Consider the following 27,738-nt stretch of genomic DNA (forward strand, 5'->3'; position numbering starts at 1 on the left):
GATGGGATGCTCCAATAAAAGGACCTACAATACTTATTTGGAGATACTGCGCTTCTTTTCTACACCTGTCAGCTGGAATTACCTCACATTGACATGATATGTTTCATTAACAGTCTTCCAGGGGTTGAGGGGATTTGCTCAGGCATCTGATTTCTTAGATGGGGAGTTTAGTGTGATATATGGATTGGCTTTAATTGGTTTCTTCATTGTTTGATGGATCTTGAGATGACTTCAAGCTGGGAAGCTGTGTTTTTTAATTGGGTTTACATGTTGTCAGCTGGGATGTATTTGTGTAAGGGTTGCTGGACATTTGTGGATTTCATTGGGATGGTACTTCCTTCCATCATAGAATCTTTGCCAACTATGACACTGGTGCCTGGCTTCTTTTGGTACAGAGTCCATGCATTATAGGTCATGGCCCAACAAGTTCCCTATGCAAATGTAGAATTACACAGATTTCATTGTCCTCCATAGGCAGTTGTCACCATTCATTTTAGACTGCATATGTGCATTGCTCGTTGTAACCGGGCGTCCATCGCCGCGGTTACTCTCTCTCCGACAGAGCCCATAACACCATACCCCCGGGGCACTCCTGGGAGTCCCGAACTGATGACGTCAGACGCGGACGGCGTCTCTTTTTGCCCTGAAATAGGCAACGGACAAGAAAACCCTCGTTCAAGGAAGCAGGAAGGAACCCTGCAAACACGGACCGAGAGGAAAGACACGCCGCTGCAAGGAAGATCCCAGGAGCACGCGAAGCGAGTGAAAAGAAGCCAGAGAAAAGGGAAAGTCTCGGAGCACCTCCCGCAACCACCAAGGAGAAACGAGTATATCACGAAGGGGCAAGCCACGTCCCAGGAGGGGCGTGGCAATCACAGGTACGATCGTACCTAGCCTTGGTTTTCTTGCTGGCTTGGCTAAGGGGAGGGAAGCCGAGTGAAGGAAATATGGAGAGTAGGGAGGGGAGGTGCTGCAGAGAAGGGGAAATCTGCTGACCCCTAGCAACTAATCTCACTGCGAGGGAAATCTGTTTTAGCTAAAGGAAGAAAAAAGCAAGTGGGGGAAAAGGAAACAGAAAGGTTCACGGGAAGGTGAAATGCACTGCTGAGTGAAGTTACCCAAACACAACCCTACACAGTCCACTCCTCCCACCAGCCCTATTAACCCTATTAAATCCCCTACCTTACCTCTACACTTACCTGTTGTCCCGTTCTTCTTTTTGTTTTGGGGAAAAACCAGGGCTGTCGCCACGAGAGAGAAAACGGAGGCCTCCTTCTGCCAGGGGTCGGGCTGCACTGGAACCTCGACCCAGAAACCTACAAGAGGGGAAAGAACCCGGATGAATACAATAACAAGCCAACCTGAAACATAAGAATCAAAAAGGACAACCTTAATTACATATTAATAAAACAATTATCCCCTAAGTCCTGAGCCTATAGAGTTATTCCAATATCCCTCCCCCCCTGGAGACAAAGAACCCATTTCAGTGGTGTCAGAAGTGGGACATTTGGAGTAGGAGGCAGGACGGACTGAGACTATGGAAGGTACCCCCACCATAGAGGACATGATGCAGCAATTGGCTGAAGGGCAGAGGCACCTTCAGATTGTGTGGGAGGAACAACAGAAAGAAGCGAAGGTGGAAAGGGAAGCCCTACAAAGCACTCTTAAAAGTCAGGCCACTATCATGGCCAACAATCATTTGTCACATGAGAATGCAATAAAATCCTTAACAGACACCATTGCGGCCACCCGAGTACATCCGAACGTACCAAGCTCAGTGTTACAAAGATACCAGGAAGGCGAAGATCCGGACGTCTTTTTTACAAACTTTGAGCGAGTCGCCACTTCAGCCACCTGGCCTCAAGATAGGTGGGGCCAGTATATTGCCCCTTTGTTAACCGGAACCCTCCAAGCAGCCTATCAAGCGGTAAACCCGGGAGGTACAACGCCCTACCAAGATATTAAAAAGAGCATCTTGGAGAGGGTAGGGTTTGACACAGAACATTATAGGGTTAGGTTCAGGAAAGCCAAGTGGGGTCCATCCGAGAACCCCAGAGCATTGTATTTTCGGATAAAAGATTTGGGTCTCAAATGGCTAGGACCCATAGGGACTAATAGGGAAGATATTCTTGAGGCCATTCTCTTGGAACAATATCTAGAGGCTCTACCCGACACTACCCGCAACTGGATCAAACAACATCCGAGTCCTGACACGAATACTACCATCGAGTTGGCCTGTGCTTTCCACTGCTCCCTCGAGTTTAAGACACACCTCCATCTCACCACCCCTACCCCAATCCGACAGAACCTAGGACAAAACTCCTCCCTGGGGAGAAGAGCGGTTGAAGACCCTGGAAAACCACGAGGGGTCGAGAGACCGTTTTTGCAGCAACCCCAGTGTTATAGTTGTGGGGAGTGGGGTCACATAGCCCGGGTCTGTCCCCTTAAAACTGAGAAACCAGAGCCTATGGAAATAGGTATTACTAGAGGACGGGTCTTTTTCACAGGGGGAAAAGATACCCATTATAAGAAAGAGCTATTTATCAATGAGAGACTAACTGTGGCACTTATCGATTCCGGATGTAGCCAGTCCGTAATCAGGGCTGATTTAATAGACTGCCATACCCTTACGCCGGGGATTACTGTCTCCATTTGTTGTATCCATGGCAAAACCAGAGCGTACCCCATGACTTGGGCCACCCTTTCTTGGGAGGGAAAAGAAACCCCCATAAGAATGGGAGTAGTTGAACGAAACAACTACTGGTTCCCGAGCCATATAGACAACAGGTGTTACATCTGGCCCATAGTCAACCGGGGGGTGGTCACTATGGGAGAGAGAAGACGGAAGAATATCTGTTCAGGAGGTTCTATTGGCCTGGTGTCTTTTCCCAGATCAGAAAATTCTGTCAACAATGTCCTAAATGCCAGTTTATTGATCCTGGACCAAAGAAAAAAGCCCCCTTACAGCCTCTTCCCATTATTGAAATACCTTTTTCACGGATAGGGATGGACATCATAGGTCCTCTTATACCTTCCTCAAAAGGCTATCGATATATATTAGTATTAGTAGATTACGCCAATCGGTACCCCAAGGCCATCCCACTCACCAGTATTAACACCAAAAGTGTTGCTAATGCAATGATAGGGTTCTTTTCCCGAATAGGCTTTCCCCAAGAAATTTTAACAGACCAAGGTACCCAGTTCATGTCCAATTTAATGGCTCAGATATGTCAACTTCTTAAACAAATAAGGACTGCGGTTTATCATCCACAAACCGATGGGTTGGTGGAGAGATACAACCGCACCCTGAAAATTCTCTTAAGAAAATTGGTTTCGGAGTCAGGCAAAGACTGGGATAGAAGGTTGCCATTAGTACTGTATGCCATCCGGACACATGAGCAAGCCTCCACGGGACATAGTCCTTTTGAATTAGTGTTCGGACGGCAACCTCAACCATTATTAGATATGGCAGTGGAACTATGGGAGGAGGAGGATGCCGGGGAGTAATCCCTTTTGGAATATACCAGCGATTTAAAATCCTGATTACAAACTGTATGGGAAGATGTAAGGGAACATATGGAAAAAGCCCAAAATAAACAAAAACATTATTATGATAGGAACAATCGAATGAGGACCTTAACAAAAGGGGAAAAAGTGTTAGTACTTCTACAGAGTTCCGATAACAAACTATTGGCAAAGTGGCACGGGCCATATGAGGTGATAGGAGTAGTAACCCCTGTTACCTATAACATCCAACTGGCTGACAATCCCAAACGAACCCATATATTTCACATCAATCTGCTAAAAAAATGGGAAGAACCTATAGTAGCCCCGACAACTGGATATTCGGTCAATACGGTTAAGGAACTAGAGATAGGGTGGTGTCCTACTGACCGACCTTCCAAAATCGAAGAACCCTAAAGAAATACAGATATCATGTCCAAGCAGAATAGCCAGTTAACCCAACTACTCAATTGTCATAACCAAGTGTTTTCCACACTACCGGGTAAAACCACTTTAGTACGGCACCAAATTGTAACCCAACCTGGTAAAATAGTCCGGTTACGACCCTATCGTATCCCCGAGGCTAGGAAAGTCCTAGTGGAGAAAGAAATAGAGAAAATGTTAGACCTAGGTATTATAGAGCCCTCAAAGAGTCCCTGGTGTTCCCCAGTGGTGTTAGTTCCCAAACCGGATGGGTCTATACTCTTCTGTATTGACTTCAGACAGGTCAATGCAGTGTCCCAATTCGACACCTACCCCCTTCCTAGGGTAGAGGAACTCATAGAAAGATTAGGAAAATCCAAGTATATGTCTACCCTTAACTTGACGAAGGGGTACTGGCAGATTCCTTTAGCAACAGAGGATAAGGAAAAAACGGCGTTCTCTACCTCCTCAGGCCTTATCATTTTAATGTTCTTCCTTTCGGGTTACACGGGGCTCCGGCCACCTTCCAGCGTCTTATCGATACCATATTACGACCTCATACCAGATACGCAGCTGCCTATCTGGATGATATCGTTATAGCGAAACCTGGGATGACCACTTGTCACATTTACATGAGATATTTACGATCTTACAGCGGGCGGGACTTACAGCCAATCCCTCCAAAAGCCGACTTGCCTTTCATGAAATCTCCTACTTGGGGTATCACATCGGAAGAGGTATCATTAAACCACAGATGAACAAAGTAGAGGCCATTATGCGCATAAAAGCTCCTACCACGAAAAAAGAGGTATGTTCTTTTGTAGACCTAGTGGGGTACTATCGGAGATTTATACCGCATTATTCCACCTTGGCGGCTCCCTTGACAGATCTCTTGGTTTCAGCTGTGTGTTCCTGCTCATTCATTGTTGATTGGTTTGCAGTTAATGCCATCATGTTGGTGTCCATATCTGATGTGTGCAATATATTGTCCAGTAATTGATTTGTTGTGCAGATCATGTCTTTACTGAACTGGTCTAACTAACTATGAAAATGTGAATAGTGATGGTGCACCACAATTAACAATTTTAAAGAGTCCAATTCTTTAATGTAGATCCATTTAAATCTTTTCTTTGTTCTTTTTTTCTCTTAAAACAGCACAAATTCGCAGCAGGAACAGCTGTGTTTCGTCCTCAGAAGAGGACTTCTTCAGGGCTGTAATACAATAAAATATAGTTCTCTTATAGTGTACACAAACAATATATTTACAAATATACATTTAAGACAAAACACCATGGGTTTAGACAAAGTAACATACAAAGACTATGTACACTTTAAACACTACACAATGTTTTAAAACCTCCAATTGTGAATAACTCCAAGGCAAGGGAAAGCATCAATTGTAAAAATAGACAAAAATATTTTTACAGACACAAATACATAAGTAGGCAATAATACAGACAATTTCTATGAAAAACACCATAAAACACATAGGGGCTCATTAAAACCCTGGTGCTCGGTGTTAAAGCGGCGGTAATACCGCCAACAGACCAGCGTTAAAAAAAATGGGATCATGACCATGGCGGAAACTGCCAACACATACAGAAACTTTAGCACAACGACCGCCACGGAGGAAGCAACAACCACTGTGGCGGTCACCGCCAACAGATAGGTGGAAGACAATGTACCGCCCACCCCATTACAACACGCCCATCCGCCAGCTTTTCCAGGGCAGTATCAACGCCATCAAAAGCACGTCAGAAACAGTACTTGAAAGGAAAATCACTCACCCCTCGACACTCAACGAAGAACCAGGACGTCATGGAGCCCGAGCTGCACGTTCTGCCCATGCTGGTGTATCTTCTCATATATCAGGAGCACCAACGGCGGCGAAGACGACCATGGTGAGTACTGCACCTAGTAGACAGAGGAAGGGGAAGAAAAAAGAGAGTGACACACGCACGCAACACGCAACATCCCCACTCCCACCATCACCCCCAACACCATACACACAAAAGCATGCAACAACATTACATATACACCCCGTAACCCTCTGGAAGAACACAAGGACAAAAGGAATTGAGTCAAAGGAGTGTAATATTAGAATTCCAGAGTAATACCTTCATAAATAAATAAACAGTATGACCAATATATACAATATATACAAAATGAGGGACAATGTCCACACAAAAATAGTCCGTGGCCCACTGGGCCATAACACATAGGCCAAGCCCACACTTGACTCCTGCCTCAAAACGAAGAAAACACTGCAGGGGCATCAGGTCGAAAACACACAGGCACCTCAGGCGTACAGGGAAGCGGGGGTCACCTCAGCCGGAAGATGGTACAATGCCACTGCTCCTGGAGGGGGCTCCATGCCCACAGCGATGTCCTAGGGAGTGCAAGGTCACAGTCTCTCAAGTCTCTCAAGTGGGTGGTTTGCCCACTGCCTGGTCCTGGGGTGTGCAAGGCCACAGTCTCTCAAGTGGGTGGTTTGCCCACTGCTTGCTCCCAGGGAGTGCAAGGCCACAGTCTCTCAAGTGGGTGGTTTCCCACTGCCTGGTCCTGGGGAGTGCATGGCCACAGTCTCTCAAGTGGGTGGTTTGCCCACTGCTTGGTCCTGGGGAGTGCAAGGCCACAGTCTCTCAAGTAGATGGCTTCTTCCACTGGTTCTGGAGGGGGCATTGTGCCCAGTGTGCTTCATCCTGCCAAGGATATGGTGAGTGGATGCCTTTCTCCACTGGTTCTGGAGGGGGCTTTGTGCCCAGTGTGCTTCATCCTGCCAAGGATAGGGTGAGTGGATGCATTTCTCCACTGGTTCTGGAGGGGGCTTTGTGCCCAGTGTGCTTCATCCTTGGAAGGATAGGGTGAGTGGATGCCTTTCTCCACTGGTTCTGGAGGAGGCTTTTGTGCCCAGTGTGCTTCATCCTGCCAAGAATAGGGTGAGTGGATGCATTTCTCCACTGGTTCTGGAGGGGGCTTTGTGTCCAGTGTGCTTCATCATGCCAAGGATAGGGTGAGTGGATGCATTTCTCCACTGGTTCTGGAGGGGGCTTTGTGTCCAGTGTGCTTCATCCTGGGAATGATAGGGTGAGTGGATGCATTTCTCCACTGGTTCTGGATAGGGCTTTGTGGCCAGTGATGCAGCATGTGGGGGGTGCTAGGTCACAGTCCCTCACCTGGGTGTCTGACCCACGAGATTTGAAGTGGTCAAGACGCATGATAGTCCATGGAAGCAGGGCTAAGGTCCAACCGCCGGCGGCTATGGCTGCAAAGTGGTGGTAGTGGCGGTGCTGGTGGGGGTGCTGGCAGTGGTGGGGGGAGGCTCCAGCCCTTCACCTGCAGCCTCGGACAGCTGTCCAATGGGGCTGCTGCTGAGGCTGGCAGTGGTGCCACTTTCAGCGGTGCAGGTGACGGTGTTTGCGGCGGTGCTTGCAGCAGTGCAGGTGGCAGTGCTCGCCGCGGTGGAGGTGCCGGAGCTGCCAGTGGTGGGGTAGGCTCCAGTCCTTCTCCTGCAGCCTCGGACGGCTGCCCACTGGGGCTGCTGCTGCTGGCAGTGGTGCCACTTTCAGCGGTGCAGGTGGCGGTGTTCGCGGCAGTGATTGCAGCGGTGCAGGTGGTGGTGCTGGCCGCGGTGGAGGTGTTGGTGCTGCCAGTAGTGGGGGGAGGCTCCAGCCCTTCTCCTGCAGCCTTGGACGGCTGCCGACTGGGGCTGCTGCTGCTGATAGTCGTCGTGCTTGCGGCGGTGCAGGTGGCGGTGCAGGTGGCAGTGCTTGCGGCAGTGCTTGTGGCAGTGCAGGTGGCGGTGCTGGCCGCGGTGCAGGTGGCGGTGCTGGCAGTTGTGCTGGTAGCCACCAGGCCTTCACCTGCAGGCTCAGACGGCTGAAGTGCCTTGGCTGGTGTTTTGTGCCCCTTCCTGCCCTTTGCAGATAGTGGTGTCACTTTCAGTCTGGCAGTTGGAGTCCTTTAGGTGGCCTTGCTGGGTGGTTGTGGCTCCTTTCCCTTACTAGATGCTGTCCCCTTCTTCACCTTGCCAGGTGGCGGAATGTGTTTTGCCTTGGCAGGGGTTGGTGGCACACTGGCTGGCCTGACAGTTGTCCCCTTTGAGCCTCTGCCAGCTGCAGGAACCACAGTGGACGTGGACTTGGTGGCTGAGGTGCTGGGCTGGGTTTTGGCCACCCTGGCCCAAGGGGAAGGACGGGAGGGGACGGGTAGGAAACAGGTCAATGTTGGCTAGGAAAAGTTTCTTAGGGACATTGGGGTGGGAAGAGGGTGAAGGTTTGGGAGTCGAGGAAGAGGGAGTGGTTGTAGGTGGTGTCAGTCTGCTGTGTTTGGGCACAGGTGCATGAGCTGGATGCTGTTGGGAGGTGGATGGCTGTTGGGTGGGTGTGTGCTTGCGTTTGTGTACTTTGGGCGGAGGGGTCACAGACACAGTGGGAGAGGACACAGGGGACATGTACATGGATGTGGGGGTGCTGACTGCCAGTGAGGGGTGTGTAGTGATGGGCGTGCTGATGATGGAGGTAGTGGATGAGGATGTAGTGCATGCAGGTGTGAGTGGAGACGCAACTGGGAGGGAGGTGGAGATCAAGGAGGAGGGGGACACAGTGGAGGCAGTGGCTGTTGGTGTGTCTGCATGGGGATGGTGCTTGTATAAGTGCCTGTGAGATGAAGTGTGGTGCTTGTGTGTGCCTGAGCCACTTTTGTGTGTTGATTTGGGTGAATGCTGGTCTGAAGGTGTGCTTGGGATAGGCTGGGGTTGAAGGGATTGGGACTGGGTAGCAGAAGTTGGAGGGGGGAGTCTAGAGACAGGGACAATGGCTGCCATGTGTGCGGCGGCCAGAGCCTGAAATGCTCTTTGTTGTGCCGCCACGCCAGAGTGGATGCCATGCAGGTATGCATTTATTTGTTGCAAATGCCTCTCGACACCCTGGATGGCATTCAGACTGGTTGACTGCCCAACAGTGAGGGATCTCAGGAGGTCAATAGCCTCCTCACTGAGGGCAGCAGGGCTGACTGGGGGAGGCCCTGAGGTGCCTGGGGTGAAGGAGATGCCCACCCTCCTGGGAGGGTGGGCTCGGGAAACACGCAGAGGGGCTGCTGGGAGGGCTGTGCTGGTGGGGGGGTGGCGGCTGTACCTGTTGTTGGGGTGGGCACAGAGGTGTCCACCACCACCAGGGATCTTCCATCGGAGGAGGAGTCGCTGTCAGTGGTGTCCCCTCCTGTCTCTGTTGTGGTGCTCCCCTCGCCCTCCGTCCCACTGGTGCCCTCACCCTGTGTGGATTCGGCCTCCAGGCCCATGAGGGATGCAGCTCCCTCCTTCGCCGGTGCTTCTGCTCCTCCGCCAGATGATGCTAATGCACACAAGGACAGGGTGACAAAACAAAAATGGGGGGGAGAGACGGACAATACACTTTGTCAATGCCAGCAACAACACTACAGTTGGTGTACACAACACACAGGGAGCTGCCCTATGCACTAGGGCATGCACTACCAGTTACAATGCTAGTCACCAGCCCATGGGGGACATGGCATAACACCATCAGCTGCACACCTGAAACCCACCGGACCCTGCCCAGTAGTAGATGCCCAATAACACCATTGGGTTTAGAGTGCTTGAGAGCCTGCCCAACAAGGGACCTACCCTGCCTTGTTCTACCTGGCCTAGGGGCACCCACAGTCCACATCCCCCACCCAGGTAAAACCTTATTGCGCGCCAACTCATGAATCTGAAATTTTACTCACCCCCTTGTGGCTGCTGTGATGCCCTCAAGCACCCATCCAACTCCGGGTAAGCCACTGCTAGGATGCGGAACATCAGGGTGGCCAGGGTACGACAGGCACCCTTTCCTCGTTGGGAGGCCAGCCACAGCCTCCGCCATCTTCCTTGCCTAGCGGCGCAGGTCCTACCACTGTTTGAGGCAGTGGGTGCTCCGCCTGTCAAAGACCCCCAGGGTCCGCACCTCCTTGGCGATGGCACGCCAAATACCCTTTTTCTGATGGACACTGACCTGCAGGAAAAAGAAAGCAGAAAAGGGATTAGTAATACCGTCCGGACAGTCACACTCATGGCCCACCATATCCCTCCCATCCTCTAAGGCACATACATTGACCACCATACATGCACCACTCTGCCCAGGACACCTCAGCCCCCCCCCACATGTGGCTTACACACACAGCACTCCATACAATTATGGCCCACACATCATGTACGCAGTGTACTCACCTGTTTGTCTGGAGGACCATAGAGTGAAGTGTACTGGGGTAGGACCCCATCCACCTGTCTCTCCAACTCCTCCGCAGTGAAGGCAGGGGCCCTTTCCCCTGACATATGAGCCATTGTCACTTCCAGACACAGGTCACAGCAGCACTTGCAGTGTAGGTCCTCTCCTGTTGAAGGTCAGGTAGCAAGTGAGTGAACAGATAGAAAATGGCAGTCACGTCCGTGGCGGTGCGTACCATCACCGAATGCGTACATCGCCATTGGCTCCTGGAACCCATAGTGCCCAATGATAACCAATGCGAAGTTGCGCGGCGGTAGTCGACCACCTACCGCAACGATGCACTACGCCAGCGGGATGACCTCATTTCCACTTGTCCCTCCTCACAGGTCAGGCAGCTGCCATTTCAGGGGGGCACAGGCGATGCACCTAACTGCGTCACAGCAGACATTGGCACATCAACTGACTTTCGGAATCACATACTGGTTCTGTAAATGAAGAGATGCATCATTATTGCAATTGATGTGTGAATATGACCCTCTGCTCACCATTTACCTCCCTAGGCTTCAACTGCTGAGGATGAATATGAGATGGAGACATCCTCCGGTGTACAGACCCCTGGTGGACCTTGCGACAATGGAGGACAGACGCATTATCCTAACATACAGACTTGATCGGGCCACAATCCAAGAACTGTGTGCCCAATTGGAGCCAGACCTGATGTCAGCTATCCGCCAGCCCACAGGTATCCCCCCTCTAGTGCAGGTCCTGTCAGTCCTCCATTTCCTGGCAAGTGGTTCCTTCCAAACAGCAGTGGCCATGGCATCAGGGATGTCTCAGCCAATGTTCTCCAACGTGTTGACCAGAGTGTTGTCTGCCCTGCTGAAACACATGAGCAGCTACATCGTATTCCCCCAGGTGAAGGATTTGGCCACAGTGAAAGCTGACTTTTATGCCCTGGGGCATATCCCCAACATCTTTGGTGCCATTGATGGTACACATGCAGCAATTGTCCCCCCCCCCCTGGAGAAATGAACAGGTATTCAGGAATAGAAAAAGCTATCACTCTATGAATGTGCAGATGGTGTGTTTGGATGACCAGTACATCTCCCATGTGAATGCCAAGTATCCTGGGTCTGTGCATGATGCCTTTATCTTGAGGAATAGCAGCATCGCATATGTGATGGCTCAACTCCAGAGGCACCGGGTGTGGCTAATAGGTGAGCCCAAGGTCCCCACCCAGTATATGTTGGTGTCTGGGTATGGGGTTGTCCCTAAGGGTTAGTGTGTGTCTAACAGTTGTCCCTCGATATTTGCATGTGACTCTGGTTACCCCAACCTCTCATGCCTACTGACCCCAGTGAGGAATGCCAGAACAAGGGCGGAGGAACGTTAAAATGAGGCACATGGACGAACAAGGAGGAGAACTGAAAGAACCTTCGGCCACCTGAAGGCCAGGTTCCGGTGCCTCCATCTGACAGGTAGATCCCTGTACTACTCACCCAAGAAGGTGTGCCAGATCATCGTTGCATGTTGCACAACCTAGCCTTGAGACGCCAGGGGCCTTTTCTGCAGGAGGATGAGCCTGGAGATGGTCTTGTGGCAGCGGTGGAGCCTGTGGACAGTGAGGAAGAGGAGGCAGAGGAAAAAGATGTAGACAACAGAAGTAATATCATACAGCAGTACTTCCAGTGACACACAGGTAAGACACTGTAACTAACACTTTTCTTTTCAGTTTTCTGTTGGACATTGTACATGGCAGCATGATTTCCTTATGTCTATGGCCACTTACTGTACCCTTTGGCATCTCTATTTTCAGATATCTGTGCCCCCTTCTGGCTCCTGGCATGTTTACTGCTGCCCACTACAGGTCATACCAATGTATAAATTACTGTACATAAGATTTGCAATGTTTTCAGAATGTTGTACTAATACATATTTCAATCAATTGACAGACTTCAGATTTGTATTTGTTCCAAGGGTGTTTATTGAAGTGCTAATAATAGAGGGGGATGTGCAATGGGCTGGGGTGATGGTGGAGGAAAGTTCAGGGTAGAGTCCAGTCTCTTGGTATCACAGGTGCATTGTCCAATGTGCATAGGAAGGGGAGCAATGGTAGTTCAAGGTGGACAGGGTGACAGAATGGGACAGAAGGGTGACAATCAGGAGAGTCTTTTCTCCTGGCGGGGGTCTTGGCAATGTTCTCTGGCTTCTGCCTGGATCGAAGGGACCGTTTGCGGGGTGGTTCTCCTTCTGCAGGGGGTGGGGTGCTGGTGGCCTGTTGGTCCTGTGGCGGGGCCTCCTGTCCACTAGCACTGGCAGAGGTGGAGGGCTGTTCATCGGTGTGGCTAGTGTCAGGGGCCTGTTGTTGTGCCGCTGCCTCCCTCATGGTGTTGGTCATGTCAGCCAGCACCCCTGCAATGGTGACCAGGATGGTGTGGATGTCTCTGAGGTCCTCCCTGATCCCCAGGTACTGTCCCTCTTGCAGCCGCTGGGTCTCTTGCAACTTGGCCAGTATCTGGCCCATGGTCTCCTGGGAATGGTGGTATGCTCCCAGGATCCCTGCAAGTGCCTTGTGGAGAGTGGGTTCCCTGGGCCTGTCCTCCCCCGGTCGCACAGCAGTCATCCCAGCTTCCCTGTTGTCCTGTGCCTCTGTCCCCTGAACCAAGTGCCCACTGACCACATGCCCCTTATCATCCTGTGTTTGTAGGGTTGCCTGGGGTCCTTGTAGTGGTAGACACACTGTTGATTGGAGTGTCCTGGGGACAATGGTATGGGCCCGCTGGGTGGGTGCTGTGGTGGTGTTTCCTGAGGGGGGAGGCTCTGTGGTGGTATGGGACTGTGGCAGGGTAACCGACTGTCCAGAGGTCCCTGATGAGCCAGGTTGGTCATTGTGATCCAGGCGTGCAGAGCTGCTGTCATCACTGTGGGCCTCTTCTGTGGGGGGACTGGATGTTGGTGGCACCTCCTCTCCGGTGACGTTGAGTGGGGGTCCTGTGGGGATGAAAATGCAGTGCTATTGTGTCTGCGTGTGACATCTTGTGCATGGGTGTGTTTCGCTGTATGGTTGTGATTACCTGTCAGCTTTGCCTTGTGTGCGTGGTGATTTTGTGGGCAAGGTGATTCTCTCTAATGGGCATGCTTTAGTGATGGGTGTTCATGCAGGTCTGTGATGGGTGTCCATACATAGGTGTTGCATGCAGGGCTTGGTATTGGGATGACTGGGTGGTGATAGTGGGGTATTTGTGATTTGGTGGAGTGATGGGGTGATGGGGTGAGGGTAGGGGTAGGAGTTTGTGATGGTATGCAGGTAGGGTGGGGGATATAGTAGTAAAGATTTGACTTACCAGAGTGCAGTACTCCTGCTACTCCTGCGAGGCCCTCAGGATGCATTATTGCCTAGACTTGCTCCTCCCATGTTGTTAGTTGTGGGGGAGGAGGTAGGGGTCCACCGCCAGTCCTCTGTACGGCTACCTGGTGTCTTGCATCCACGGAACTCACCTTCCCCCGTTGGTCATTCCACCTCTTCCTGATGACATCCCTTGCTCTTGGGTGCTGTCCCACGGCATTGACCCTGTCCACAATTCTCCGCCATAGCTCCATCTTCCTTGCAATGGATGTCTGCTGCACCTGTGATCCGAATAGCTGTGGCTCTACCCGGATGATTTCCTCCACCATGACCCTTAGCACCTCCTCTCAAAACCTGGGGTGTCTTTGGGGTGCCATGGATTTGGTGTGAGTGGCATGTGGAAGGATGTGTGGGGTGATGTGTGGGGTGATGTGTTGTGGTGTGTGCTGTGATGTGCGTGGATGGTGTATGGGTGAAGGTATTCTGTGGCTCAGATTGAGTGGGTGCTCCTGGCTTGCCTCTCTCTCTGTTTGCAATTTTATTTTCATTGAAAGGGTTGTGGGTAATGTGGGCGTGTGTTTTATAGTGGTCTGAGTGTGTGGGTGTGGTGGGTGTATGTGTGTCAGGTGTGTGTAGTTTGAATTGTCCAATGTGCTGTAGTTTTGTAAGTGTGTGTGTATTTTGAGCGCAGCGGTGTGTACCGCCAATGGTTTACCGCGGTTGAAAGACCACCGCGGTGATTCGTTGGTCCTGATACTGTGGGCGTATTCCTGTTGACGTAACAGTTTTGGTACTGCCATTTTATCACTGACCTTTGGTCTGGCGGACTTGTGTGGGTGTCTGCATAGTGGCAGATTTCTCTGTGTGAGTCATAATACCCGTAGTGGTATACCACCGCGGTCACGGTATGCTGGCGGCCGCCAGCATTGCGGTAGGTGGCATTTATCGCCAAAGTTGTAATGAGGGCCATAATTTTAAAAACTATACACCAAACCGATCATCGGCTTTAATGAAGGTGTTGGTATAGATATATTTGAAAGACTGAAATCCCTTGTTTATCTTGATTGAAGTAATGAACCATTAATAATTTGTTCATATATTATTTCAAACCTGTTTTTGTAGGCAAAAATAATAGATTCTCAAGAATGGTAGTCATCCTATGGTTGTCTCTTCCCAAAGGAAGACCCCCCATTATGAAGATCCTTCCTTAATTAATAGCCATCCCAAATGAAAGGAGCGTAAGAAACAAGAGAGAATAGGAACAGATATTCTGTGATCAATAGTATTTGCATTATAGTTGTCTCTTCTTATAGGGAGTCCCTCCGTTATAACAATCCTTTTTTTTAAGTTGATAACCATCATCTGTAGTGATATTTGTGTTTTGCCACTGACTTTGTTTCGCACCACTTTGCACTTGGCTTAGCTGTCCACCGTCACATTAGCAGTCACAAGTTACTGACTCCATTTTGTATTCAGCTTAGCCTTAGCTTCACCGCCACATTAAAGGTGCGAGAATAGAAAACACGTTGCATAAAAAATGCAATGTGTTTTCTATTCTACGTGTCTGCGTGTTCTTTCTCACCCATGGGCTAGGACATAACGTGGAGGAGTCAGTCAGGTATATAAGAGACCCAGGTCGACAGTAGGAGATTCAGAGACCTCAATCAGGATTGAGACGTCGAATGACTGATATATTTCTCATGATGGTAGATCTCTCTTTTTCTCGTTGCGTTTGAACCAGGGTCAACAACTTGCTGTCAGGAGAAAGATGAAGCATCAGATTAGCCCTACGGTGGTGATTTTTTACTAATTATTTGCTTTGCTTTTGTGTATGAATATATATATATAAATATATATATATATATATATATATATATATATATATATGTCAATATAGGTATTTGTATCTTTGCATGTATATATTTGCTGTTTATAGATTGAAGATTCTTTGTACATGTTCTCACTTTATCGTTGCACATTTTGAAGGTACACTCAGTTATACTGACCTTCCTTCATGAGCCTTGCAAAGTGATGTAATAAATGTCTTCTTTAGACTAAGAAGTGCATTCCAGAGATTCTTTTTGATTCCTTTCAGTGTGTGTATTTTGGCTCGGTCAGCAGTAAAGCAAAACACTTTGGTGTAGGTCGGCCGAGGGGCAGGTGTTATAAGTTGAAAATGTACGTTTAAAAGTGAAAATATGTTTAGCAAGAAAACTAAACCATCTGCTTCTAAAAACGTGTGTGAAAAGTTGTTTTTCAAATTCTTGAATGGTGCTGGGCACCCTATGATGTATTAGTTAATAACTTTTCATATTTGGCTGGTATATCGGAGAGTTAGGATAAATGTCTGAATGAAGCATAACCGACAGATGTTGTGTCTTGCTTAAGAAAAGTACAGGTTGATGGGAATGATCTTTCAGTTCTTGGCAGACCGGGGTGGATACTTTTGTCTGCCTACAGAAAAATGCATGAAAAATGTAAACAGTTAGAAAGGGAGAATGAACAGTTAGAAAAGCAGCTTGTTGATTAAAAAAACTGCAACCATGTTATCTTGTCAGAATAAACTATTACAAGATAAGGCAGATATGTTTCAAACCATCGCAGAACGTGCTGCACTCAAAGTAGCTCAAAACAAATATCGTAAACGTAGAGGAAGGATAAATCAGAAAAAGGTTCATTTAGTCATCGCTAATGCTGGTTTGGACTGGTCCCCAGATTTGTCTTGGGATACTAACATTTGAAACAGCAGTGATCTCTCAAACTCTAGTGGTGAGGAGAGTAAAAAAGGTGGGGGGCATGGCAACCTAGAGGAGCAGAATATAGTGCATGCACAGCCAATATTTAGATAAAAAATTGCAGCACACACCACAAGATCTGGAAGGGGTTGCACTACATGCTCTTGAAGACTACACTCAGAAATAAGTAAATGACATTATGGATCACTTTAAACAGAGAACAGGAGAGTCCCTACTTTCTTGGGTCATGAGGCTGTTTGAAACCAGCACTTCTGGCATGATGTTAGATTTTGGGGACTCTGGCAAGTTTTGTACTTTAAGTTCTGACCCAGTTACATAAGAACAGTTTAGGGGTTTTCAAGGGCCACACCAGACCACTTTTTTTTACAAATAGTTGTGAATGGATGCAATTTGAAATACCCCACCGATTCAGAGTGGCCCCCCAATGAGAAACTTTTGTATACCTTACGAGATGCAATGCAAAGAAACAATGAGGAGGCAATGAAATCTGCCATTTTCTTGGGCAATGCAAACCAATTGTTAGATGGACCGGTTACTGTGCCAATCAGAAACAAAATAATTTGCCTTTGCTCCACCTGCCTATAAGCAAGTAATTATTGCTTTATTAATCAATCAGACAGGGCAGGCTTTGAAAGATGTAATAGAGGCAGTCAGAGAGTTAGTTGAATTAGGAATTTGGGATAAACCAGAGAGATCTTCAAGATCTGAGGGTCACAGAGATAACAATAGAGTGTCCAGGAAAAACATGTTTCCGGCGTTACAAAAAGATGGTGCCAAGAAAGAACAGATTGATGGGATAGATACCAAAAGCTTGTGGGAGATGTACTGCAAAAGGGGTTTGGATCTTAAGGAAGGCAGCAGAAAGGTACACAACAAGATAACAGATAACAAGTGTGAAACGCAGAGCCAGTCAGAGTTATCAGGGGAAGGAAAAGAAACAGAGAGAAATGTTTCCTCACGTGAGAGGGAGGAAAACTTGGACAATGACTGGTTAACTTTTGAGAACAAGCACTGGGGCGAGACTGTTTGCAAATATGAAAGAATATATCTAGACCTCACTTGGGCAAAAGTTGACAGGTTTAAATCAGACTGGGAAACTGGCCAAGCTCTGGTACAAAGTTGGGCTCGTCGAGATAACAGAGCTCATGTTGATTTAGAAATACACTGGAAACACAAAAATGTGCAAAAAGTTTGAGCCTTAGTTGATACCGTGGCCAAGGTCTCTTTGATTTATGGAAACCCTAGGAAGTTTAACAGACTGCATTACACTATCACAGGGTTGGGAGGAAGGCAGACCCCGCTGTGCAAACCACAGTACAAATGAAAATAGGGAGAACACCAAAAAGAGAATATACTGTGCTGATTGTGCCTCTTTTACAATACATACTGGGAATTGACATTTTGAAAGGAATGACTTTGTATCTGGATGATGGTTGTTATCAGTTTGGAACAAAAACATACATTTCAGTGGCAGCCATGAGAGTGGGTTGTTTAAATATTTCCCCAGTAAAGATGGGCATGGCAACTAAAGTAATTCATTTGAAACAGTACCGCATTCCTGGAGGGAATGGTGAAATAAGTGAAGCCATAAAAGACATGATTGAGGCTGGTGTGATAGCTCCAACTACTACTGAATGGAACAATCCCCTCTGGCCAGTTAAACAACCTGACGGGCGATACAGAATGACAATTGATTACCGTGAGCTGAAGAAACATAGACCCCCTTTGACAGCTGCGGTCCCAGACACCATCACTTTGATTGAACAAATACAGAAATATACATGGACATGGTATGCCACCATTGATATTGCCAATGTGATTTTCTCTATGCCCTTGGCGCCAGAATGTCAGGAACAATTCTCATTTTCACTCGGTGGAAGACAGTTTTTATATGTTATCCTTGCCAATAGGGTACTTACATAGTCCCACTATCTGTCACCGACTGGTGGAAGAACACCTGGATGAAGTATCAGTCATTCCAGGTGTGTAATTGACCCATTACATTGATGATGTGATGATTCAGGGAGAGACAGAAGAACAGGTGCAGATTCAGTTGGAGAGAGTGGCGGAACTCATGCAGAGTAAGGGGTGGATGATTAACACAGATAAGATGCAAGGACCATCTCAAAATGAGAAGTTTCTAGGCATTCAGTAGAATAAGGGACACAGAGAGGTGTTACCGCAAGCGAAGTAAAAGATTCTCGAGTTTGCCACACCCCACACTAAGCAGGAGATAGATAGATTTATTGGGTAGTTTGTTTTTTGGAGACAGCACATCCCTCATTTGAGTCAGATCTTGGCCCCTCTGTAAACATTGACAAGGAAGAAACGTGTCAATGTAAATCCCAACTAACAACAACTTATATGTAAAAAGAGAAGTTCCAAAAAGAATATATTAGATATCACTAGTATAATCCCATATTTTAAAGTGGCAAGTATAAACTTTCAGGATTAGTTTAGTACCTTACCTCCACTCAAGCCGAAAGCAGTACAACAACCTTCCCTTGCTACAGCCGTAGACGAGACAAATTAAGAAACAGAGGTGTTGACGGTGCCCAATTTTTAAAACCCCGCCTCACCAATTACCCATAAGGCAACGTCGAGGATGCTGCGCCCAACCTTTGTCACTTGTTAGAACAATAATAACTATGAAAATGTATTCAAAAATTATAATTCCCAAAGAGTTTTATCCCAGTTATTAGCTACAATACAAAGTTTTCCAATATGCAACCAAGCATTGTTACACTTCAAAACAATATTCAAATGACAAACACAGTGGCAAGATGTTTCATATATTACTCATAGTATTCAAACTGTAAAACACAATATAAATATCAATATAGAATAACATCAATATCAGTTTCGAAATAAAATCCAAAATGTTTTTCCACTGCTGGTGGTGCTTGTTCGATACTGTGTGATATAGAAAATTAGTTTGGTAAAGCTGGCCATCCCTGCAATTGTTCTGGAAAGATGTTATCAGCCAGGTGGAACTTTAGGTTATGATATGTTTGATTATGTTGTGTTATTTTATGTTGTATGTTATGTTATGTTTTATGTGTGTTTGTAAAGTGCAAAATATCCTGCAAGGGTATCCTGGAGCTGAGAAGGTATATGTGCTTAGCCCTACCTATGGTTGGTTGGTTAAGTGAAAAGCCAGATCTTCATCTTCTTGTGCTATTCAAGAAGAGAGAAGGAGGTTGTTCCACACTTTAATAGCGATATAAGAGAACAGGTGGAAGGAGATGGGCTATTCAGATTTTAATTCTATTTAATCTTTAAAATTCATATATTGACTTCTACTGGTTGGATTTTTGTTGTAGTGATGTTTGTGGTGTTTTCACTGTGTGACTTTATGAGTTAATGCACAAATACATTGCCTTCTAAGTTAAGCCTGCCTGCTCTGTGGCAAGGGTGAGCACAGGATAACTTAGATCATGTTGTGAATTACCCTGAGTAGGATTTAGGTCCCTATTTGAATAGGGTGCATAACTCTGCAAACTGGAGACCCAATTCGTAACAACCATGAGTTACAATCTTGAAAAAAATCTCAGGATGCTGAGGCGTTAAAAAGTAGTGTGAAGCTTTGCCACTTTTGTGAATGTGGCTTTGGCCTTCACTGTTTTTGTGTGGATCAGAGAGGTAAAACAGTAATGTATTTTTATTTGATATATTGAACCTTTTATTGCTATTTGGGCAGACAAAGCCTTTCAGATCATGTTGGCTGTTTTTACAGTCTATGAGGAATGTCACACAGTGATAGACATATATGGACACATTTACTTAGAATTCACAGTGCAGCAAGTTTCTGCGCTGCACTAAGGGAATGGGAGATAACTGAAAAGTGCCATATTTACAAGAATTTGAGTTTCTTCAGCTCTCTCCATGCACTGGTGCAGTTGAGCCTGTCTAGTCCCAAAACAAGGCAGGATTGTTTTTTGTGCAAGAATGTCTTCATTACTGTACAAAAACAATTGTTAGAGGCATATTCCTCTCTAGCCCATGCTCCACCCAAGGAACACCTCACTGATGCAAAGTAAGGAAAGGCAATGTTTTGTGCTGCCTGGCATTTATTTGTATTTACTAAACCATGCAAAGCCACGCCATGTGGCTTTGCAATGCTTAGTAAATTCCAAAAAGGATTTGGCGTTGGGGCTCCGCCATAAAAGTGGTGCAGATCCAATTCAAAACCCTAGTAAATCTGCTCCATGATCTTTGAAAATTCAAATAGTATAAGAAAATGTTAGTGGTGCAACTGTGACGTGCTTCAGTACCCTGTTCTTAATTGCAAATGGGCATCTAGGCTTCTGACACATTTGCTGGGCCTTCTTTGTCCCCATTTTTTGGAGAACAGCAATTGAAAAGGAAGGTCAGGGTATCCCACTTTTGCCTGGCCTACACCATTTTCATTGTCATAATGGGGACTGTTGTAATTGTGTTCAATACGCCTGGACGTTTTGCTTTTTGGCTCACCTGGACTTTGTCACTGTGGATGAGTCTCACTGCATGCGTCTCACCCATAGTAATCACTTGGCAAGTGGACTGCAGGTGTTTGCTGCCACTGTTCACCTTTTAATATAAGGCAGCTGCTACACAGTTAGGGTAAGGAGCACTTGGATGGTTAAACATGAATATGTGAAGTGTGCATGCATGAGACTATTGTCATGCACAGCCTGGTAACTGCACACAGACAGCTTGGTACAGAGGGGACTTTGCAGGATTAGATATTGACCTGGGGCAGGCATCCTAATGTTAGTGTATACACTTATGGAAAATCAGTGTGATTTACTGTTTGTCTGTAGTGGCACTTTGTTATACACACAGAGCAAAAATTGGCTTCAAGTGCGGTTTTGATTCCCATTGGCCTACTAAATTCAGTAAAATATCAAAATGGTGTGGAACCTGTGCAAGAAAATCAAACCTGCAAATTCAAAGAGGATAACTGTACAATTCATGGGTCATCCAGAAATGTCATATTTCTCTGGCTCAGCTTAGGATCAGAGCCCAAGACTTTTGACACCCTACTGTGCCAAGTTATGCACATTTCTCGCCAGCAGCAGGAACAAAGGCTGCTCCACACCAAATGAGTAATTAACAATGCTTCCTTCAGCCTCAGAAGAGGGTAGGATGTGAATTATACCTGACAGCCTTAGGGTGGTCTTCCCCCAAACGTTTTGAGTGCTTGTATTAAATTTTACTGAATTTGTTTTTGTAGGCCTTACCACTGCTAACCAGTGCTAACATGCATGTGCTCTCTGCCTATTTGTATTGGTATATACCTTATTGACATATTTAATTTACCTATAGGTCCTAGTACACTGCAATTCATGTGACTAAGGCCTATGAAAGTAAATGCTTCCAATGGACCTGTAACACTGCTTGTGCAACCCACTCAGGTAGCATTTAAAAACATGCCCCAGGCCTGCCTTTGCAGCCTGACTGCAGTGTTACACTGCACGTCAACTTGGCATTTAAAACCCCTTGCCAAGCCTTAAACTCCCCTTTTATTACATATAAGTCACCACTAAAGTAGGCCCTAGGTAGCTCATAGGACAGAGGTCTATACAAATAAATGGCAGGTATCTTGACATGTCCTGGATGAGAAAAACTCTCAAATCTATTTTTTACTACTGTGAGGTCTACCCCTCATGGGATAACATTGAGGACTCCTCATAACATTTAAAAGCTGGAATTCCTGATTGGGAAGGGGTATATCTGTCATGCTCAGTACCTATGGAATTGTAATGATACATCTTTTTTGATGGTAAAGGTGGATTTATTGTTACAATTTTGAAAATGCCACATTTAGAAATTTGGCATTTTCCTGCTCTTAGCCCTGTGTGCCTGCAGCCTGCCTTCAATACACAACTGGGGTGGGGTGGCAACAGGGCTTTGTGCATTCCCTCCAGTCAGTCACACACAAAGGCAGCTTAGTTGTGACGGATGGGCCAGCCACATCCTAATTGGCCATCCTGGGCAGGATCGGAGGGAGGAGAAGGCCACAGCCTCACACTTACACCTGAATAGTTCTGTGTCCTGTCCCCTTACAAAAAAAAGCTTAATCCCCTGCAGTGAGTCTGGAACCAGGGCAGGAAAGGAGGGCCTCTGTGCACTTCAAATCACTTCTTTGAAGTCTCTCCCATTTCAAAGACAGCACTGAGTATAAGAACTGGACTTCTGATCCTACCACCTCAGTACACTTATGGCTCTGTGGATACTCTGCCCGGAAGAAGGACTGCTGTGCTGCTTTAAGGACTGCCACTCTGCTAGACTAGTTCTCTGAAAGAACTGCTTTCTTGTTGTGCTTACTTGCTGCTCCTTTGCCTGAGTGAGAAGGACTGGACCTACATCACTTGAACCCAACACCCAGAGTGACTCTAAGGTCCAGCTGACAGGTCTCCTTTTTCTGAATCTTAGGGACACAAAAGACTTCCAACTCACCTGCTACAGCACCTGGACTCTGCCAAATATGAGTCTTGCCCTGCCAAGTGGTGCCAATCCAGTCCTGGGCCCTTGAAATTGGGTTTAAAATGCTGCTTCAGCCAGAACCGATGCATCACCACTGTTGTGAGGGACAGAACCAGCACATTGACCCCATTGCGTGGATCAGAACCAGTGCATTGCCTCTACTGCAAGGAGAAACTCTGCTGCAAGGGCAGAATCGGTGCATTGCCTTTGGAAGTGCCGCACCTCAGAATCACTACATCGCTGCTGCTGTGTGGGGAAAATTAACACATCTCCTCTGATGCAGATTGACTCCAGTGTATTGCCTTCGGAACCACTGCACCTCGGTCCTGCCGCATCACTGCTGCTGTGTGTGGAAAATGTATGCATTTCCTTGACTGCTTGGGGAAAATCCATGCATCTCCTCTACTGAGGGGATCGCCACCAGCACATTGCCTCCTCTGCACCCCACATTTTCAATGATGCAACCAGGATTAAGTTATTTTTGTTCACCGTGCTTCACAGGGTCTCTGTAGCCTGCCCAGGCTCCATCACGGACAACCTGAACTCTTGACTTTGTCCCGCTCCAGGGTGACCAGATTTCTCAAGTTGGAGCTTATTGCTTCTAAGTGCTATTTTACCTTTAGTCTTAAAAATAACATAATTCAAGTTCTACTTATTGGATGGTTGTCATTTTGGTCTTGTTTTATTTATTAAATTAAGTTCTATTTCTCTAACCAGGTGTTGTATCTTTTGTGTGGTGTTTTGTGTGGATGTTCCCATGCACCTCCCATATATTTTGAAGCACTCCCAGATTTACCAGAACTTGTAAACCTAGAAATGTGCCAAAAATGCTACACTGCTACACATTCCCAAGTGAGGTGTAATGAGGAGCCTCCTCCTTTTTTCCTCTTTCTATGTGTGCTGCAGAATGCAGTACACATAGGTAGAGTAATATGTCTCAGGAGATTGCTTTTGGGCAGGAACTTGCCCCTTCATGCACAGAACAATTCTGCATGCAACTGAGGCACTCTGACACCATGGTGCAGGGGTGACTGTGTTGGCACTAGGCGGCCAAAAGGGAGTCAGCGCAGGGGAAAAGGCCAGAATGTGCTGCATTGACTTAAATATGGCACACTCCTGCCCTTTCAGTGCCATGCAGTGCAGCGACGCAAAGTGACTTATTAAGCTGCACTGTGTCTTTTTCATAATTATGCCACCAAATTTCTAATAGTGGGAATACAAAATCTGTGTCTCTTAATTGCCTGCCACACTGCACCATGGCTAAGGACATACCAGGTCTAATTAACAAAGGAGGAAACCCAGACAATGGGAGCTAACACAGGAGGGGGCTCCTCTTTTAATGTTTCAGTTGGAAAGGCCCTGGCAGTGATGTCGGAGAAGGACAGTGCTGAAACTCCAGAAGCAGGTGTGACCAGTGACTCCTGGATGATGCCATCTTGAACTGTGCCAACATGCTGTGCAGGAGGGTTGGGATGGGGTGGAGTGTTGATGTGGCACACTAGAATTGGCCATGGGTGACTGGAATCAGTACCTTCCATCCCCCTTTAAAAACTCTTGCACAAGGGGGAGACTCTCTATTGTTTGATGTTTTTGAGCTCTTCACTGATGTACCCTGCAACTGTGACAGGCATGGACATCTGGAAAAATAAATTCTCTGATGCCCAAAAAGGACTGAGGATTCTGCTCCAGTGGTCCCCCAGGAGCAGTTGTTGTACTCAAACGCCATGAAGTCTGGCCCCTTATAATCTCTGATGACCACTTGGGGGAAACCCCTGGACTTCTGTGCCCAAAGACAGAGATCACGGGGACAGTCGGTGCAGGAAGCCAGTGGAGTCATTTTCCTGACCATAGGTCAGAGATCACCACCAGGAGTAAAATGAGCCCAAGATTGTCCTGAGTTATGGTACTTTTGAGACTAGTGATCTTTGACCTTTTAAAGGAATCATGGTGCATGAGACTCTGCTGTGTTTCCAGATTTTATCTGAGGGGTGGGCTACAACAGGTCAGCACAAGGTGGATTAATTCATGTCTCCTCCCCAGAGATAATTCGTCCAGGGATGCCAAAAACTGGGCTGTATTTCATCAATGGGATCCTGGGACCCCACTCAGTACCCCCACCACACACCAGGAGGATTGTGGGAATGGTATTGCACTCACATGAAGTAAAGGGAGAGCCGACATCTCCCAGGGCAGGTGGAGCCCCATCACACTCTGCTGCACTCCCAGCCAGCTGTGGTGGGCCTCTCCCACTCCCTGGACCTGTGTCTGAGGGGAGCAGGCAGCCCCACACCAACAAGAAGATGCCTGCCTGCAGACAGAGGAGGAAAGAGCTGTCGGGTCCTGCAGGACAAAGGCTGCCACCCGGGAACCGGTGCGGCAGCCAGTGGGCGGATCCCTCAGCTGCCCCCAATGGTTGAAGGCACGGGTGGGACCAGCAACCCCCAAAGAAAAAAGAAAAAAAAGGAAAAGAGTGCATGCACCATGAGGAAGACAAGCAGAGGCTCATGATCCCCAGCACAGCAAGAGGGCCGCTACTTGGATATTCTCTGCTCCTGGATGGAGTGCCCCAAAATACCTGGCTGGGCTGATTATTTTGCATGCCTGTCAGGCCATGTGCTGGTCCAGGAGGATGTGGGCACCACCAATGGAGATAGAAGGTGTTGTGAGGGGCTTTAGGAGTGACTGCAGGGAGCAATACTTAACAATTGTCTCCACGTTTGCAGGGTCTGGAAATCTATGACCCTGTGTTTTTTTTTTACATGACGTTAAAAGCATCCCCAAAGCTGGAGCTTTTCTTCTAGAGCTGGGAGTGAGGCACCCTTTAGGAACTAATCATATGGCTGTGTTTTATGTTGTCTGAAGATTTTTAAAATAAGGCACATGATGTGCAGCACACTTTAGGAGCTGAATTTATGGTTGCATTTTATGTGATCAGAACGTGATGCTTTCTAGGGACAGTTTTTTATGATTGCATTTATGTAACTTGAAAGTATACAAGATGTTAGCAGCCACATGTTTTAATCATTTTAAGATGGTTCAATTGTATACTAATGCTGGCAGTACTTATTGATTAAGGTGGATATTTTTATTAGCATTAATAAGTGTGTTTACACAAGATTATTATTGATGCTTGCATTCACAAACAGAAAGTGTGTTTTTAACATGTGGTTTCTCTATGGTGAACCTTTGACCAATCCAAAGTTCTTACCTCATATGTATTCTAAACCCTTTTGGAGTGAATTGTTACTAGGCAATGCCATCTATGTTATTTCCAATCTGCCTAAAGTAAATATTTGGTAATTAATGTGTACTGTTTAGCAGTATGTGTGAAATAAAAGTAATTTTTCTTTTCTGAAGAAAAGTACTGACTGGACAATCATTTATTGAGTGTTATTATTGTTTGACAGGGAATGGTGATTACTAGCCCACACCACCTGCCCTGAGTAGGCCATGAATAGCTCTGCTCCTCTACCCTGAGAGAGTCAAGAGCTACAATGCAGTGCTTGGCTCCCAATAAGAGGAAATTGTGGACCTGTTACTTGTGCAGGCCCCACAACTGAACCCAATTTGCTACAGAAACAAAAATCAGCCCTGGTATGATTTACTATTTCTGGGCATGGCTGGGTTCATAATGGCCTCTCTTGATCTGAAAGCAGCCCCTATATCGCCTACTGAAAAAATGCCAGTGTCAGAATAGCTAACATTGCGCTGAGGATCTTACTTGGTGTCAGGTCGTTCACAGGGTGAATATCCGTTCATCTCCTGATGAGGGACACTTTTCCTTTCCAAAGTACTGTTTGTGCCAGTTTATGAGTGGGTGGACTCGAGGAGAAGTAGATCATTTATTACTTTGCAGGTCTGCAGGACCTTCTTTCAAGGTTGTCATCTTGCAGGTCAAGTGTTTGTATGGGCATGGCCAGGTAGGTGACACATGTATCCCTATGACCAGTTGTCGAGATCTTAGCACAAGGACAGCCAGGGTTTCTGGTGCCTTAGGTCTTGGTGTGGTAGTTAATACCATCTAGGAATAGTTGTGTAGGATGTTGTGATTGGCAAGTGAAGCTTTATGTGTCCCTATCTTTGCCAGGTCAGTGTGTTATGCCCTGTGCCAAAACTGTTCCCTGACATTTGTTGATATCTTTCAAGTGTTTCTTTAAAGTATTCACTAGGGGTGTGAGATAGCTCCATAATTTGCTTAGAGAAGTTATGTGAAATGCAAAACCTGAATCTGGTGATATCTTTGAGTATGAAGGGCATCGGTGGGTCCATTTGGGACATGAAAATGCATTTTGTGCTACAATAAAGGGCCAAAAACACAAGCACTGCAAACATCAGTCACTCATGTTCTAATTGCTCGCATTGTTCCTGTGTGCTGGTGCTAAATGTTTACTGTGAACACCGAAGACATACTTGAAGTGGCATAATAGCATAATTTCCAGATTTTCACACAACAAGCTTAGAGCAACATTACCAAAATTATGCAATACTACAGTATACATGCATAGTAGACATTTTAAACGAGTCTGGTATTCACCACAGCAAGTGTGTGTTGTGCTTGATAAATGTTATCATGGTCTTGTTAACGCAAATGTATAGATCCAAAATTATTAATGAATGTTTATGTATTTTGAAAAATGAAATAAGTAGAAAGATTAATAATATAGAATTATAGAAAATAATTCTCACGTTTGAAATTGTGACCTCGGAGGGTGTCCACCAGTATTAACGAAAAGTATTAAAAAAAAGACTAACATACGTAAATGATGAAAATGAATTAAATCAATGTAGTAATATGACATATTGAGAGATATAACCTATGTTTTATAAATTGTAGGCCTTAAGTTAGCGAATGTCTTGGCCTAAGTCTTACCAGGCCTCATGCAGAAGCTGTGTTTCTAACGGCAAATGGAAAATTGCTGACGACTTGAACCAACCGTGAACTGCTTATTGTTTAGTAAAATATAGATTCGATGTGTCTATATCTAAATATTGTATGACTAATTGACCAATTAGGAATTAG

Source organism: Pleurodeles waltl, chromosome 5, assembly GCF_031143425.1.
Source record: "Pleurodeles waltl isolate 20211129_DDA chromosome 5, aPleWal1.hap1.20221129, whole genome shotgun sequence".
Classification (NCBI taxonomy): Eukaryota; Metazoa; Chordata; class Amphibia; order Caudata; family Salamandridae; genus Pleurodeles; species Pleurodeles waltl.